The sequence below is a fragment of the Trichomycterus rosablanca genome, chromosome 3 (assembly GCF_030014385.1).
Source record: "Trichomycterus rosablanca isolate fTriRos1 chromosome 3, fTriRos1.hap1, whole genome shotgun sequence".
Classification (NCBI taxonomy): Eukaryota; Metazoa; Chordata; class Actinopteri; order Siluriformes; family Trichomycteridae; genus Trichomycterus; species Trichomycterus rosablanca.
The window spans coordinates 4196071-4211709 of record NC_085990.1 but is presented as its reverse complement, the minus strand read 5'-3'; positions in this window follow the sequence as shown (position 1 = coordinate 4211709).

Sequence of the window (15639 nt, the reverse complement as noted above, 5' to 3'; positions counted from 1 at the left end):
CTGGCTAATGCTGAGACAGGCATAGTGGCAAACAGTTGTTGAGGTCAGCATGGCAGTATGTTTTATTTATTTAAAAGTGTGTTTGGAGATATATATATACCGATATAGAAGCACTTTGTAGTTCTACAATTACTGACTGTAGTCCATCTGTTTCTCTGCATACTTTGATAGGTCCCTTTCATGCTGTTTTTCAATGGTCAGGACCCCCACAGGACCACCACAGAGCAGGTATTATTTGGGTGGTGGATCATTCTCAGACCTGCAGTCACACTGACATGGTGGTGGTGTGTTAGTGTGTGTTGTGCTGGTACGAGTGGATCAGACACAGCAGCGCTGCTGGAGTTTTTAAATACCGTGTCCACTCACTGTCCACTCTATTAGACACTCCTACCTAGTTGGTCCACCTTGTAGATGTAAAGTCAGAGACGATCGCTCATCTATTGCTGCTGTTTGAGACGGTCATCTTCTAGACCTTTATCAGTGGTCACAGGATGCTGCCCACTGGGCGCTGTTGGCTGGATATTTTTGGTTGGTGGACTATTCTCAGTCCAGCAGTGACAGTAAGGTGTTTAAAAACTCCAGCAGCGCTGCTGTGTCTGATCCACTCATACCAGCACAACACACACTAACACACCACCACCATGTCAGTGTCACTGCAGTGCTGAGAATGATCCACCACCTAAATAAAAATTATGTTGCTTTGCTAACTAAAGTATCTAAATAATTTTCTTAGATACAGGAAAACGTAATCAAATTAAGTGATCCACTACTTTTACATTATACTGTTACAACCTAAATATTCTATATGAATAATTTAATACATGGAAAAGGTGCTTAATAAATAATAAATAAAACAAGAATAAATATGGTGGCAGCTACACAAACTAAACATACCTAACTTGGTCCATCACAAGTTTGCCATTTCTTAACTGAACATTTTTTTACAATTATTTTGTTCTGTGCTCACATTATTTAAAAAAAAAAACATTTAACCATTCCTGCATTGTATCACAAGCGCAATGATATCATTGTTTACAGAAATACCAGGACACTTCTGAATGACTATTTTGCAATCATATTTTGCAACAAGAACTTTAAGTTTACCCTTGACCTGTTCCTTCTTTCCTCACATGATATTTATGCTCAGTCATCTGCCTTCATGACAAATCACAATGTGCTCACTGACTCATCACTGACAGACAGAGTTTACTGTACTATATATACTGTAGATGTGATATTTTACTAAAACAGAATCAGACAAATCAAGAAAGACTCGAACAATAAATACTCATCTTTACTAACCGTTTTATACTGATCATGTTGGTAATTAGTCTGATTGCATTCGGCATCCAAGAGAAACAAGTAGTCAGGTGGGGTTTCCCCTCGCTGCCGCTGTAATGTGGGATCGGTCTTGGCACATGTGGTGGTGGAATCACATAGGGCATAGCGTGTCTCATAATACACAACATGGGTCTGTGTGGGAACCCACAACAACCAGGTGATAAGTAGCGGGTACCGTCTGCATGTTGGGCAGACGGATTGCTTGGAAGTCCTTGGCCAGAACAGGGGTGTTGCAAGCAGTAGTACACAACTACAATGAATAATTAAAAGGAATTAAAAAAAATAAATGGTAAAAATGCTGTACGGCACTACAACACTTATAACAAAAATGAATGATGCAGCATTGATGGATAAAACACACCTAAAAAGACTAGAGAGCATTTTACATTGACCATTATAATTGACTATAAATGTAACAGACCAATCTGCCATATAGATAGATTGTTTGTTTGTTTATTAGTATTTTAATGTCATGTTTTACACTTTGGTTACATTCATGACAGGAACTGTAGTTACTCATCACACAAGATCAAGGTTATATTGAACAGAGTCATGGACAATTTTGTATCTCCAATTCACCTCAGTTGCATGTCTTTGGACGGAAACTGGAGCTTCCGGAGTAAACCCACACAGACACGGGGAGAACATGCAAACTCCACACAGAAAGGACCCGGACCGCCCCACCTGGGGATCAAACCCAGGACCTTCTTGCTGTGGGGCGACAGTGCTACCCACTGAGCCACCGTGCCGCCCGATAGATAGATAGATAGATAGATAGATAGATAGATAGATAGATAGATAGATAGATAGATAGATAGATAGATAGATAGACAGACAGACAGACAGACAGACAGACAGACAGACAGACAGACAGACAGATAGGTAGCACTTTATTAATCCCAAGGGAAATTGTTTATAGCTCAGCTGGGAACACAGATTACAGTTCATGCCCACATGCCATGCCATTATGACTCATAGTATCAGTTCCTTTACCCGACAGCCTCATTGAGCGTTAGTTGGCTCCAGGTGGAGATGTTTCTACTTAATCTTACTTTGCATCCCAAAAGGTTGCTGGCTTCTCTGTTGGCAATCTGTTTTTCTGTCAGCACAAATATCAGAGATCTCAGCAAGTGTGGTGGTGACTTTTTTTGCCATAACAACTGAACCATTTTAAATGGGCGAGTAACCTCAGAGTGACCCTCTAATGAGCGGGCCCAACAGATGAATCCACTTGTAATGTGGGCTGTGTCAGCCGATGGAGTGATTGTCTTTACTGGACTTTCTCTCTCTATACTAGAACTCAGTTGTAGCTGGCTCAGTTGTAGCTCAGAGTTGCTGGCCCAATTATGACAATCAGTTTTCATTCTGATTTTATCCCTTTTCTCTTCAGTATCATTGTTATTTCTTTTTTTTCTATTTTATTCATGCATTTTCTCCCAAGTTTTAGTGTAGTCAATGTGTCTTCCGCTGCTGGGGATCCCAGATTGCAGTCGAGGTGGGTATATTGCTGCTCACGCCTCCTCTGACCCTTAGCAGAACCATTTTTCACCCATGCACTCTGCACAGACGCTTCTATCTGCCAATTAGGGTCCTTAAACAACGTTTGAAGACCCCACCCACATAGTCTGGTCATCCCGCCCTAGCAGAAACGTGTCTGCTGCTGTCACTGACAAGTATGCCTGCTAGATGGTACCCAGTGGACCGGTGGCAAGGCTGAGTTTCGACCCAAGGAGTTCAGAATCTCGGCACTGGTGTGCTAGCAGAACTGCTACTGTTATTTTGGCCACCCCTTACTTTCTTCAATTCCCCTCTTAGTTGTGGCTGTTTAGCTCCAGTATTGTTCTATCTTGGTTAATTATACAGCATCTTGAGTTAATTCAAGCGCTTCTTGTGCTTCTGAGGCAAGGCACAACACACCCTGTTACAATAAATATTTACATTTACATTTTCAGCATTTAGCAGACGCTTTTATCCAAAGCGACTTACACAATGAGCAATTGAGGGTTAAGGGCCTTGCTCAGGGACCCAACAGTGGCAACTTGGTGGTGGCGGGGCTTGAACCGGCAACCTTCTGTTTACTAGTCCAGTACCTTAACCATTGAGCTATCACTGGCCCTACTGTTGGTATTCTTCACACAGGGTGTTTTTTGTAAGACTACAGTACAATGGAACTTACATTGGAACTTACAATGGAACTTACATTACATTTTAAATTTACTAATAGCACAACTAAAGATGAAGACTACTGTGTGTGTGTGTGTGTGTGTGTGTGTGTGTGTGTGTGTGTGTGTGCGCACGCGTGCGTGTGTGTTACTGTAAGATGATGTAACTGGTGGTATCGGGAGGTTTTGGTTTGATCAGTGATATTACTTGATCTAAAAAGTATTAGAATTATTGGGGAACTCCACTTACTTACCTTACGTATGTTATTAGAAAGTGAAAGATAACCAGAATCTAGTACCTGGAAGAAACTCGTCAACCTGTCAATCATGCCTCACTTAAACATAGCCAGATCTCAGGATAAGCACCAGCACTTTCACTTTGCTATTATGTAAATCAGACTGATTGTCTGTACCTGCAAGTACATGCTTCACATATGGCAGCGAGTGAATTACTTGTTTCCTTTTCCTTTTTTTCTATTTTAAAGGTTTTTTTTTTCAAAGACAGAGAGCCAAAGTAGCATCTCACCCTGCCTTTCACTTCTAGCTTCTGAGCAACTAACCATCAGACATTATAAATTATTCCAACTAACCAGCTTCAATATTACTCTTAATGAGTTTCCATGTTTGAGCTAGTAGTCTTGCCAGTGGTTCTCAAAGCAGTGTTCAGGACCTCTGGGGGTCTGTTATATTGTTAGAGGGTCCACAATTTTTTTATAACTATATATTTATATAGATTTTTTTTTTAATAATAAATAGATTACTTACACCTTCATTAATGTAAAGTAAATTAATGTGGAGAAACATCTACCTGCTAAACGTGAGTCCCTAACATTTAAATAATTGTACTTGTTAAATAAATCTATGGGGGTCCCATTATTTTTTACACACAAAAGAGACACTTACCACACGTACTCTAGACTCTGTATTACTAAATATATGACTACAATATGATTACAACTACTATGTATTTTTGACAGAAGACTAAAACTTAAACTACTGGAGTATATGCTACCAAATTATCACTGCTTATTGGATACGAACTCCAAATAAATATGCACAGGGCAGCAGATGCATTTCGTGCCCATGTGGGTGTCTTTCAGGTTCTTCTAGTAGGTGGATTGGCAGCTTTAGCTTTCCTCTAGGGTGTGAGTAGACACTGTACCTAGCCATGACCCTAATCAGAATAAAGTTGGCTATACTGATAGCATGATAGCATTAATACACTGGTACCTTGTAACTCAACGTCCCCTAAACTCAAAATCTTTGAAACTCAACACCCTTCGTCGAGAAATTTGTACCCTTAAACTCAACATGTTCAGTTTTTTAATTATTTATTTAATTTTAAATTAACAATGAACAGCTGCTTTGTTTAGCGCTCAGCTTGACATCAAGCATCTCCACGATTAAGAAGCATAAGGAAACAATAAAGAAGTAAAGCTAAAGTGCAGCTTTTATTATATTTTTGTATTGATTTTTAACTGTTTTTCAATTGTATTTCGGTGCTTTTATATTATATTTGTGTTATTTTTAGTGTATAAGTGTCAAAAACAACCTCATTATTTTACACTAGTCTAAAATATATGCATTTCCACGGGACTATGGAACACCTCAAAAAGACATCTTGAAACTCAACATCTTTTAATAATAATAATAATAATAACAATAATAATAATAATAAATTCAACTTATATAGCGCCTTTCATAGTACCCAAGAATGCTTTAAATAGGAATCATAATCACAAACATATTAAGAAGAGATTTAAACTCAGAGAGAGAGGAAGAGAGACGAAGAGGGAGAGGAAGAGAGTTCCACAGTGTAGGGGCAGCAACACTAAATGATCTACCATCCACGGTGGTCAGCCTTAACTAGGAGCAACCAGGAGACCAGCATCTTAACTTGCGGGAAGGGACTTAGCGATGTAAAAGGTTAGCCAGATACCAGGGAGCCAGACCAGTGCCTTAAAAGTGAGCACTAGAATTTTATATTAAAGACGCTTATTGACTGGAAGCCAATGGAGTTGTTCTAATACCGGGGTGATATGTTCGTGTTTTTTAGACTGGGTCAGCACTCGGGCAGCAGCATTCTGAACGATCTGCAAGGGTCGGAGGTATTTTGAGGGAAGCCCAAAGAGGAGAGAATTGCAGTAGTCCAGTTTTGAAGTAACAAAGGCATGTACCAGGGTCTCAGCAGCTTTAAAGGACAGAAACGGATGCAGTCGAGCGACATTTCGAAGCTGGAAGAAGGCTGACTTCGCCAGTGAACTTATATGTGGCTCAAGTGACAAGAGAGGGTCAAATAGAACTCCAAGGTTACGGGCCTTGGAAGAAGACTGAACAGGGATACCAGCAATAGTGAGGGATGTGTTAGTGAGAGAGGAGACAACGGATTTAGAGCCAATGATGAGATACTCAGTCTTATGGGCTTTCAGTAGAAGAAAATTCGCACGCAGCCATGAGTTTAGATCAGCAGATGGTTTAAAGTTTAGATAAATCTGGGTGTCGTCTGCATAACAGTGAAAATTCAACCCATGAATATATCACCAAGGGGCAGGATGTAAATAATAAACAGCAGTGGTCCCAACACAAACTCAACGCAACTCCCAGAACCAACTAACGTCGAGTTTCAAGGTACCGCTGCAGTGGCGTAACTAGGAGCTCGTGGGCCCCAGTGAAAAAAATAAATAAATAAATAAATTATATATATATATATATATATATATATATATATATATATATATATATACACTGTCAGCCCGGATAAGTTCAATTTACTTTAAAATTTGAGGAAACCGGTTGCCTTAAAAAAGTTAAGTAATGTATAATGAAAACTTGAGTTAGCATAACTTAAAACATTAAAAGGCAAGTTCATTAAACTTTCTTTTTTCTGTTATACCAACTGTTTTTCCCAATATTTCTACTTATTATCTTGAGCTCAATGGAAAAAAAATATTGATTCTTCTTAGTTTTCATGTTAATTACATTTTAAATATCAATTACAAATGTTTATAAAAAAACAGACAGAATTATAAAATTATTTTACTTTATTTCACTTCTGAAGTATTTACTTAAAATACAACATGCCAAGAAAACATCTTAAAAACTGTACAAACTGTATATAAAGTTCTGATGAAACACAAACAGCTCTGACTTACACGTAAATGGTGGATGTTTTTCTGTTTAATTACCTTAACTTAACTTTTTTAAGTTAATCTGATAGATTTTTTTTGTTTAGTAAACTTAAATCTTTTAGCACATTTAAATGTGGACTCAAATGAGTACAATGTACTCTGCATTTTATAGTAGAGCAAAAAAAACTTAAATAATTAAATAGAATTTTTGTTTAATTTAATTTAAATTAATTAATCTCACCACCAGGTGGAGACAAAAGCTTCAACAAAATCCACAATCATTTGTTGGTGAAGGGGGGTAACTGAGTGCGTCATTACATACCGGAAGTGCACTAAAGTAACCCTGCTCTGTTCTATCATGTGGAGATCATCCTGTGTATGACTTACAGGCCTAAATAGTGAATAATGTGTCCATGTCTATTAAGTACATGCATCAACTTTGTATCAGTTAGTTTTCTGGATTCCTGTATTCACAGGCTAAAGAGACACATTTGCGAATCATCTGAACAATGTTACCTAACAGGATTCCAAGGTCTTTATGAAGAACACCATGAATATTGCAAAGATTCCAACCTCACATCAGTCATCTCTTATAAAATATGTTTAATTATTTGCAGTCGTATGTGTTCATTTTGTATGGTTTACGAATGTAAAACACCTAAAATATAACCAGAGGGGACTTTCCCCACTGTGGTACCAAACAAGGTTTCCACTGGCTCAGATTTACCAGTCATTTTATCAGGTGTTCAATACACCCACGCAAGTTCCAGTTGTTGTACTTTACCAGACACGGAACTTAAGTATTATGCACCTGTTTTAGTAAAGGAAGTTTCATATTGAAGGTTTTATCAGTGTTAGTGTAATATTAGTGTGGGAATTTTACAAACAGTAAATCCGGTGGATCCAGAGGCATGTCTTCCGATATTTTTAGCCATATCTATAAAAGTAGTGAATCGTTACACTTTATTGTTATCTTTTATTGCTGAATGAAGGTAATATATCTTCCAATCCAGCACAGTGTGGGAGGAAGGTCAGAGATGCAGAGATAAACTGAGAAAATAATTTTTATTTTAATTGCTGTATGGTGTGTTTATAGCAGTGGATAAATTAGCTGCTTAAAGTTGCCTCTAAGTGTGAATAAACAAGTGAATGAGTGAGTGAATGAGTGAGCGAGTAAATGAGTGAGTGAGCGAGTAAGTAAGTGAGTAAATAAGTGAGCGAGAAAGTGAATAAATGAGTGAGTGAATGAGTGAGCAAGTAAGTGAGTGAGTGAATGAGAAAGTGAATGAGCAAGTAAATAAATGAGCGAGCAAGTATGTGAGTGAGCGGGTACGTGAGTGAATGAGTGAGTGAATGAATGAGCGAGTAGGTGAGTGAGTGAATGAGTGAGCAAGTAAGTGAGTGAATAAGTAAATGAGTGAGCAAGTAGGTAAATGAGTAAATGAGTGAGCGAGTAAGTAATTGAGTGAAATAGTAAATTGGTGAGCGAGTAAGTAAGTGAGTGAATAAGTAAATGAGTGAGCGAGTAAGTAAGTAAGTGAGCGAATAGGTGAGTGAGTGAATGAGTAAATGAGTGAGCGAGTAAGTGAGTGAGCGAATAGGTGAGTGAGTGAATGAGTAAATGAGTGAGTGAGTAAGTTGGTGAGTAAATAAGTAAATCAGTGAGCGAGTGAGTGAGTGAGTGAATAAGCGATCTAGATGAGTTAGTGAATAAGTAATTGAGTGAGCAAGTGAATAAGTAAATGAGTGAGCGAGTGAGTGAATTAATGAGTTGATGAGTTAAGTGAGTAAATGAGTGAGTAAATCAGTGAGTGAATAAGTGAATTAATGAGTTGATGAGTTAAGTGAGTAAATGAGTGAGTAAATGAGTGAGTGAATAAGTAAGTGAATTAATGAGTTGATGAGTTAAGTGAGTAAATGAGTGAGTGAATGAGTAGGTGAGTGAATGAGTGAGTAAATCAGTGAGTGAATAAGTGAATTAATGAGTTGATGAGTTAAGTGAGTAAATGAGTGAGTAAATCAGTGAGTGAATAAGTAAGTGAATTAATGAGTTGATGAGTTAAGTGAGTAAATGAGTGAGTGAATGAGTGAGTAGGTGAGTGAATAAGTAAGTGAATGAGCGAGCTAGGTGAGTGAGTGAGTGAGTGGGTGAGTGAATCAGCGAGCAAGTATGTGAGTGTGTGAGTGAGAGAATGAGTGAGTAAGTAATGAGTGAATGAGTAAATGAGTGAGTGAGTAGGTGAGTGAATGAGTGAGTAGGTGAGTGAGTGTTGCTCTGTAATGGATTTGTGTTTTGTCTAAGGTGATTCTTGACCAAAGCCCAGTGTTTCCAGAGCCGATTCTGACTAAAATTTGGATGAAACTGTTACTGATGAAACTGTTACTGATGATGAATGAGTGAATGAAACAAAGCTGTAAGCTTTTATTTTGGTTCTGTACCAGGATAGGCAGACCTGGTCCGTCTGGCACGTCTCTGATGTGGTCAGGTTTAAATGCTGCTTTGTCTCTGGAGAGGTATTCAGTTGCTTATCACTTTGAAGTTCAGTTTCACATTCCTCTCCCTCCTCCTCAGCCTTTATCTTCCACCCGCTCACAGCAAAACCAGATGAAAAACACAGACGACAGACGGCAGGATCACTCACTCAATCTTATGAAAATCTTCTAGTTTTAAAGAAGGAACAGGATGAATCGGTGGGGTTTTATACGACGTTAAACATGGAGGTCTGATTTTATGAATGAAAGCATTTGTTTGTTTAAAACGTTCAGATTAATCCGTTCGTTCCACCAGCCCCTAACTCGGCTTACAGCACTGTTGTGAGAGCTGCAGTGGGATGATCTCACTGGTCAGGCATGTGTTGTGATATGAACTGCTGGGAAGTGAGCGAACACCCCCCCCCCCCCCCCCCCCCCACTCCCCACCCCACCCCACCCCACCCTCTTCCTTCCAGCTGAAATGGAGACCACACACTGCAGAATGAACGAGTATAACATGCACTGATCAGCCATAACATTAAAACCACCTCCTTGTTTCTACACTCATTGTCCATTTTATCAGCTCCACTTACCATATAGAAGCACTTTGTAGTTCTACAATTACTGACTGTAGTCCATCTGTTTCTCTACATACTTTTTTAAACTTGCTTTCACCCTGTTCTTCAATGGTCAGGCCCCCCACAGGACCACCACAGAGCAGGTATTATTTAGGTGGTGGATGATTCTCAGCACTGCAGTGACACTGTGGTGTGTTAGTGTGTGTTGTGCTGGTATGAGTGGATCAGACACAGCAGCGCTGCTGGAGTTTTTAAATACTGTGTCCACTCACTGTCCACTCTATTAGACACTCCTACCTAGTTGGTCCACCTTGTAGATGTAAAGTCAGAGACGATCGCTCATCTATTGCTACTGTTTGAATTGGTCATCTTCTAGACCTTCATCAGTGGACACAGGACGCTGCCTACGGGCGCTGTTGGCTGGATGTTTTTGGTTGGTGGACTATTCTCAGTCCAGCAGTGACAGTGAGGTGTTTACAAACTCAAGCAGCACTGATGTGTCTGGGTTTGATCCCCAGGTGGGGTGGTCAGGGTCCTTTCTGTGTGGAGTTTGCATGTTCTTCCCGTGTCCACGTGGGTTTCCTCCGGGAGCTTCCGGTTTCCTCCCACAGTCTAAACACATGCAAGTGAGGTGCATTGAAGACACTAAATTGTCCATGACTATGTTTGATATTAAACTTGTGAACTGATGAATATTGTGTAATGACTAACTACCGTTCCTGTCATGAATGTAACCAAAGTGTAAAACATGACGTTAAAATCCTAATAAATCAATAACAAACTGCAGTAGTCTTTTTTCATGGATGAAAAAGTTAACTGTAAGCTTTATGCTAAGAGGAAAATTGCATTTTTATGTACTACGTTTTTATTATTATAATAAGCACGATGTAGAAATGAAAATCCACTGTGTTAGTAACTGTAACTAATTAGTGTTTCTATAATAACAGCTGAGGAAATCTGCAGCATCAACTGTTTGTACAAGAAACAGGATGACATGTTCTTTTGTGGCACGTGATACGGACACATGAGGTACACGCACTTCTGTTTGACTATCATTTAAACAAACGAATTATGATGATTGTTTCAACTCACAGATGTTCATGTCAATAGCCTTTTATGTACAAGCCCTAAATGTTTTCATTTTTGCACAGGAAGATCATCTTGATCCAGTCCTGGAGCCGCCGACATCCACGCCAAAATATTACGTCTTCAGATTACGTAAGACGAGGCTTCATGTTCGAGCATGCTGGAAATCTACACTTATGTTGTACTTAGCACGGTATGTTCTAGCTGAAGCCGCATGATAAATAAACCCCTCCTGTCTGGTTCTACAGACATTTATTCTGTCCAGCTAGTGAATTAGGGAGAGCTATATGGGATTTAAAACTGAATTAAATCCAGAAATCATCTAATAATGAGTAACTCTCCTCTGAAGAATTTGTATTTCTGGGCTTGTTTTACCATTTAGATACTTTTCCATACAAAAGTCTGGTCTGAGTAACAGTAAACAAGCTGTAATATCAGGGCAACTATTTATTTATTTATTTATTAGTATTTTAACATCATGTTTTACACTTTGGTTACATTCATGACAGGAACGGTAGTTACTCATTACACAAGATTCATCAGTTTAAGTGTTTAATTTTGTATCTCTAATTCACCTCACTTGCACATCTTTGGACTGTGAGAGGAAACCCACGCACACACAGGGAGAACATGCAAACTCCACACAGAAAGGACCGCTCCACCTGGGAATCGAACCCAGGACCAGGATCTTGCTGTGAGGCGACAGTGCTACCCACCGAGCCACTGTGCCGCCAGAACATGGCCATTAAAGCTCCTCAGACTACCAGCCATGGATGGTTATGTGCATACAGTGAAGTTACATGATAAATATGGGCGGCACGGTGGCTAGGTGGGTAGCACTGTCGCCTCATCGCAAGAAGATCCTGGGTTCGAATCCCAGATGGGGTGGTCTGGGTCCTTTCTGTGTGGTTTGCATGTTCTCCCCGTGTCTGTGTGGGTTTGCTCCAGGAGCTCCGGTTTCCTCCCACAGTCCAAAGACGTGCAAGTGAGGTGAACTGGAGGTACAAAATTACAAAAACTTACTAAAATAACTACCGTTCCTGTCATGAATGTAACCAAAGTGTAAAACATGACGTTAAAATCCTAATAAACAAACATGATAAATATAAAGATCTAGGTTCAAATCTCAGTAGCATCATCTTCACAATCTGAGAGGAGGGGATTGACCAAAGCCCTGCGATGGGTTAAATCGGTGCCCTTACAGAGTACGTCCACCTTGCTCCAGTGTTTGCTGGTGGAACCGAACCCGCCGCGACCATGACCAGGATAAAGAGGTTGATAAAAATTTATGAAATAGACCACTAAAGTCGTGTCGTCATTTTGTAGTCCACGCCATGTTGCTATGCCCATATTTGGTAACCCGGGACTAAGAGAAATTTTGAATGGGAAAATTAATAGGAAATCGGACTTTGACCCGGGTCTCCAAATATGGGCATAACGAGGACTACAGAATGACGCACGACTTCAGTGGTCTATTGAATACGACAACAGAAACCCCGGACAGTTACGCAGATGAACTGTTTACTCCTATGGTGTCCATATACTCTTGGTCATAAATCTTAGTCTAGTGACTAGTCTAGGTTCTGGGTTTGATCCTTTCTGTGTGGAGTCTGTGTGGGTTTCCTACGGGAGCTCCGGTTTCCTCCCACAGTTCGAAAACATGCAGTCAGGTTAATTGGAGACACTGAATTGCCCTATAAATGAATGGGTGTGTGTATGTGTGTGTGTATGTGTGTCTGCCCTGCAATGGACTGGTGCCCCGTCCAGGGTTTTACTGTGTGCCTTGCGCCCATTGAAAAGCTGGGATAGGCTCCAGCACCAACCCTCCCACCCACCCCCCATGACACTGATTGGATAAGCGGTTAAGAAAGTGAGTGAGTGAGATAATCAAGCTGCCTACACAGAGCCCTGATCGCTCATCTATTGCTGCTGTTTGAGTCGGTCATCTTCTAGACCTTCATCATTGGTCACAGGATGCTGCCCACGTGGCGCTGTTGGCTGGATATTTTTGGTTGGTGGACTATTCTCAGTCCAGCAGTGACAGTGAGGTGTTTAAAAACTCCAGCAGCGCTGCTGTGTCCTATACGCTCATACCAGCACAACACACACTAACACACCACCACCATGTCAGTGTCAGTGCAGAGCTGAGAATGATCCACCACCTAAATAATACCTGCTCTGTGGTGGTCCTGACCATTGAAGAACAGCATGAAAGGGGGCTAACAAAGCATACAGAGAAACAGATGGACTACAGTCAGTAATTGTAGAACTACAAAGTGCTTCTATATGGTAAGTGGAGCTGATAAAATGGACAGTGAGTGTAGAAACAAGGAGGTGGTTTTAATGTTATGCCTGATCTGTGTATTAATACTAAATCTATACAGTGTTAGCGGGAGTGACAGTTTATGACTGTGGTGACAGTTTTATTCTGTAAATAAGTGTAAAAATGTCAGCAGTGTGTAGTTTACGGTAAACAGAGCATCATGAGGGTGATGTTGGGAACAGAAGTAAACAGTACAGTGCTGGATGATGGGAAAAACTACAGAAAACTGAGCCGAGTGGGTACGCTGTTATTACAAATCGCCTGAGAGATCTTTCACACGCTCAGCTGTGCACAAGCACACAGATATACTATATAAAGCTTTAGTTCTACGAAACCTGAACTCAATGCACCGTCTATTTGATCCTGAACTCCACAACTCATGGGTTACATGCTACCTCGGCACAAAGGTCACATTTTCACATTTAAAACATCAACTTGACAGTTTTTTTTTAATTCATTTGTGCATTTTCTCCCATTTTTCCCCCATTTTAGCTTAGTCAATTTGTCTTCCACTGCTGGTATATCCCTGATTGCAGTCGAGGTGAGTATATTGCTGATCACGTCTCCTCCGACCCACGTGCAGCCCTTTGCGGAACCCTTTATTACCCATGCACTCTGCACAGGCGTCTCTATCCGCCAATCAGGGTCCTTACACGGCGTTTGAAGACCCCACCCACATAGTCCGGTCATCCTGCCCTAGCAGAACCGTGTCTCCTGCAGGCACTGCCAATTATGACCGCTGGATGGCGTCCAGCCGACCGGTGGCAACACCGTTCAGAATCTCGGCCATGGTGTGCTAGCGAAATATTCCGCTGCGCCACCTGGGTGCCCTAACTTGGCAGTTTTTTTGCATTTTTAGCATGGCTGAAAGACTGCAATGGATTGTCCAAGTGGGGTTAACTAGAGTACCTGAGAAATAAAAAAAAACAAAGGACATGGAAGAAGATGCCAAAAGTTCTTACAGACAGTTACATGTGGCAAGGATTAAACCCAGGTCCAAGGTCTCCATGCTTCTGTGCAACACCCACATTCAGCGGTTGTGCCATAGTGATTCATTTATTTATTTTCAATACATGCTTCACCATGGTTAAAGTCACAGTGGGTCCAACGCCAACTGTTTTACCACTGCTTTATCCTATTCAGGGTCACATAGGGTACGATTTACTGGACAAAAGGCAGGAAACACCTCAGACAGGTCGCCAGTCCATCACAGGGCACACACACACACACACATCCACACACACTCATACCTAGGAGGTCTTTAGTATCACTAATTAACCTGACTGCATGTCTTTGTACTGTGGGAGGAAACCGGAGCACCCAGAGGAAACCCACACAGACACAGGGAGAACATGCAATCTCCACACAAAAAGGACCAGGACCTTCTTGCTGTGAGGTGACAGAGCTACCTTGGTTAAAGTCACAGTGGGTCCAACGCCAACTGTTTTACTATCGCTTTATCCTATTCTGGGTCACAGTGGGTCTGATTCACTGGTCGCCAGCCCATCACAGGACACACACACACACACACACACACACACATCCACACACACTCATACCTAGGAGGACTTTAGTATCTTCAATGAACCTGAGTTTATGTCTTTGGACTGTGGGAGGAAACCGGAGCTCCCAGAGGAAACCCACACAGACCCTGGTTAAAGTCACAGTGGGTCCAACGGCAACTGTTTTACCATCACTTTATCCTATTCAGGGTCACAGTGGGTATGATTTACTGGGCGAAAGGCAGGAAACACCTCAGACAGGTCGCCCCGGACAGATCGCCCGTCCATCACAGGGCACACACACACATACATCCACACACACTCATTCATAGGGGGACTTTAGTATCTCTAATTAACCTGACTGCATGTCTTTGTACTGTGGGAGGAAACCGGAGCACCCAGAGGAAACCCACATAGACACGTGGAGAACATGCAAACTCCACACAGAAAGGACCCAGACCCCTGGGAATCAAACCCAGGACCTTCTTGCTGTGAGGCGACAGCGCCACCCATCGAGCCACCGTGCAAGAAATGAATAGAGGCATTTTAGAGCAATTTACCGTTGGCATATTTTTAAAAGGTGAGGATTCATGCCCCACCCATTGTTATGCTGCTGTGTGGCACCTTGTTTTTTTAGCAGTAGCACCATGCCACCCAGTACTGGTGATCACTCTTTTATTTATTTTAACTAACCTATTAACTAACCTACTGCTAGATTTGCAAATGGTCCAGTGCCAAGTGGAAACTTATTTCAGAGAAACACCTGCATTCATTCACTCACATCTGGAGACAATAGAAACAAAAGACCAGCCAATTCACCTTCAGAAGAACGTGTGTGAATGAATAAAGAACATAGCAAACTCCCTCCCACGTTGGCTTTCTCACAAATAAGGGGGATTTAGACCAGCCAATCATCTGTTTGTTTTTGGAAGGTGGGGGGAAGCTGAAGTATCCAGAGGAAGACAAAGCAGAGCAGAGCCAGACAAGAATCGAGTCCAAGTCCTCAGAGCCCATGCAAATACGTTTGGCTTAGAAATGTAATGTAAT